Genomic DNA, 3,217 nt, shown 5'->3' with positions numbered 1-3,217 from the left:
AATATATTTGGACTAATTTTTATGGGACCTGAGGAAGAGCTCTGTGTAGCTCGAAAGCTTGTCTCGCTCACCATCAGAAGTTGGTCCAATTAAAGATATTACTTCACCCACCTTGTCTCTCTAACAATGTAAGATGTCAATGTCAATGTGAATGAGTTGCCCTGAAGAATGACGGTTACTCTAAAATTCATGAACCCTATTCTGGAGATGTCAGGCCAGTTTTAGAACGGGTCCAACGCCACAACTGAAATGATCACTACTGTTATCCCCAGTTGCTGTAAACCAATGTAGCCCCTTTTCTGATCTACACCCACTGAAAATCTGGCTCATAGGTTTAAAGTAGGAAAGACTGCCTTTTCCTGATACATTCTCAGTGGTTTGGGGGACCTTCTGCATAGACCAATCCATGCACATTTTTTCCTCACTATAAAAGGGTCAAATGTATTTCTCTCAGCCCATCTAAACCCTTTATAGTTATCTGAAGAGCAGAAATGCAAAGGCTGTGGGTGAGCTTCGTGTTTAAAAATCCAGCTGCTTTCCTCACTGGCAAGTCATTTAGATGGAGGATAAGGCTCAGACCCCACAGCCACTCAGCCCCTGCACACTACCCCAACCACCAAAATGAGAGCGGAGTGTTACAGCCCACAGGAGACTAGGCTATTACGTGCCATTGAAAGACTCCTGTTGATTTCAGTGAGGCTTGACTCAAATCCTTCATTGCTATTAGTTGCATTCCAGTAGCACCTCAAGGACCGTACTGAGATCACAGCATCGTTACACGCACACATAGCAAATTACCATATGCTAATTTAAAATCCCAATTTAAGGGGTATCTCTAAATCCATGATGGAGCTAGGAGTTTAAACCATTTCTTCTGTATCACATCCTACCAGATAACCCTTCCTTCCAATTCTTCCCAATAGAGCTGGATCCAAAAATCTTTTGAAATCAATGGTGAGACCATCATGGACTTCAGTGGACTCAGATCCTTATGTGGAGGTTTCCAAAAGCATAAAGGGCATTGCGGTGATCAATTCCCATTATAAGTCAATGGGAGTTGCATGCCCAACTCTTGTCCTGGCCTTTGAAAATCTCTCCTTTGTTATGGCTTTGTCTTCACTGCGAAAATAGGTGTTTTCTCCTAATGAGAGGGATAACATGGTGTAAGATCCTGGTGGAGACAGGGCACAGGTAATTTAGCCTTGATGTAGCTCATCAAAGTCAACCCCCTACGTTCCACGTGCTTTTTACCACCACTAATAATAATGAGATTAAAAACTACATTTACCTTGTCTCCATTGGAACTATGCATGTCAATGTGAAAACACATCTTGTTTGCAGTGAAGGTCAACAGTCTGTGGCAAAACCAGAAAACGATATCATTTCTTTACCCTCTCAGGAACCACAGACATTCTGACCGAGTCTTTCTCTTGCTCATAGCTTTCCTCAGGGCTGTTTTCACCTCTTTGTTCCTTATGGGATATATGAAGGCGTTCAGCAAGGAGGTTAGGACAGTGTTGAGGACAGACACAACCTTGTTGGGACTGAGGGAGGAGTGAGCCATGGGTTTCAAATACATTAAGACAACCGCTCTGTACAGTATGGAGACCACAGTGAGATGGGACGTGCAGGTGGAAAATGCCTTCTGGTGCGCACTAGTGGAGTGGATGTAGAGTATGGTAGTGATGATGTAGGTGTAAGACACCACTCCTCAGAGCAGGCTGATTGGTATGATGTTGACGGACCCCAGGTAGCCAAGGAACTCGATGACGCTTGTGTCTGCACAGGCCAGTTTCAAGAGGGGCCCAATGTCACAATAAAAATGGTTGATCATGTTATCGGTACAGAACAGCAACTGCAGGAGCAAAGCAGCCTGGGAGAAGATAATCAAGAAGCCCAATGCCCAGGCTCCGAGAGCCAAAAGGAAGCAGACTTTCTTGGTCATGATGGTGCTGTAGTGCAGGGGTTTGCATATAGCGATATAGTGGTCAAAGGACATGGCTGAATTTCAGTGACGCCCGAGAAGAAGTGAAAGAATGACTGCACTAGGCAGCAATAAACACAGATGGTCGTTCTAGCCACCAGGAACGTCTCCAACATTTTGGGTATGATGACAGTGGTGTACCAGATCTCTAGGAAGGAAAGGTTACTCAGGAAGAAATACATCAGGATCTGGAGATGCTGGTCAGCCCTTACGATTACAATCATGAGGCCATTCCCTGCTAGAGCTAGAACTTATATGAAGAAGACTTCTTTGAGAAGGTAACAGATTTTTTAGACAAAGGAAATGCAGTGGATCTAATTTACCTCAATTTCAGTAAGGCATTTGATACGGTTCCACATGGGGAATTATTAGCTAAATTGGAAAAGATGGGGCTCAATATGAAAACTGAAAGGTGGATAAGGAACTGGTTAAAGGGGAGACTACAACGGGTCATACTGAAAGGTGAACTGTCAGGCTGGAAGGAGGTTACTAGTGGAGTTCCTCAGGGATCGATTTTCGGACCAATCTTATTTAATCTTTTTATTACTGATCTTGGCACAAAAAATGGGAATGCGCTAATAACGTTTGCGGATGACACAAAGCTGGGAGGTATTGCCAATACAGAGAGGGACTGGGATATCCTACAGGAAGATCTGGATGATCTTGTAAACTGGAGTAATAGTAATAGGATGAAATTTAATAATGAAAAGTGCAAGGTCATGCATTTAGGGATTAATAACAAGAATTTTTGTTATAAGCTGGGAATGCATCACTTGCAAGTAGCAGAGGAGGAGAAGGACCTCAGAGTATTGGTTGATCACAGGATGACTATGAGCTGCCAATGTGATATGGCTGTGAAAAAAGCTAATGCAATCTTGGGATGCATCAGGTGAGGTATTTCCAGTAAAGATAAGGAGGTGTTAGTACCGTTATACAAGGCACTGGTGAGACCTCATCTGGAATACTGGGTGCAGTTCTGGTCTCTCATGTTTAAGAAGGATGAATTCAAACTGGAACAGGTACAGAGAAGGGCTACTAGGATGATCCGAGGAATGGAAAACCTGTCTTATGAAAGGAGACTCAAAGAGCTTGGCTTGTTTAGCCTAACCAAAAGAAGGCTGAGGGGAGATATGATTGCTCTCTATAAATATATCAGAGGGATAAATACCAGGGAGGGAGAGGAATTATTTAAGCTCAGTACCAATGTGGACACAAGAACAAATGGATATGAAC

General features: G+C 43.3%; 1 pseudogene; it reads right to left on the bottom strand.

The window, feature by feature from the left end:
* Positions 1 to 1,391: 1,391 nt before the first annotated feature.
* Positions 1,392 to 3,217, bottom strand: part of LOC112112653 — a 3,035-nt pseudogene continuing 1,209 nt past the window's right edge.

The sequence above is a fragment of the Terrapene carolina genome, unplaced genomic scaffold, assembly GCF_002925995.2.
Source record: "Terrapene carolina triunguis isolate 2854851 unplaced genomic scaffold, T_m_triunguis-2.0 Scaffold543, whole genome shotgun sequence".
NCBI classification, from domain to species: domain Eukaryota; kingdom Metazoa; phylum Chordata; order Testudines; family Emydidae; genus Terrapene; species Terrapene triunguis.
This window is presented reverse-complemented; position numbering and strand designations above follow the sequence as displayed.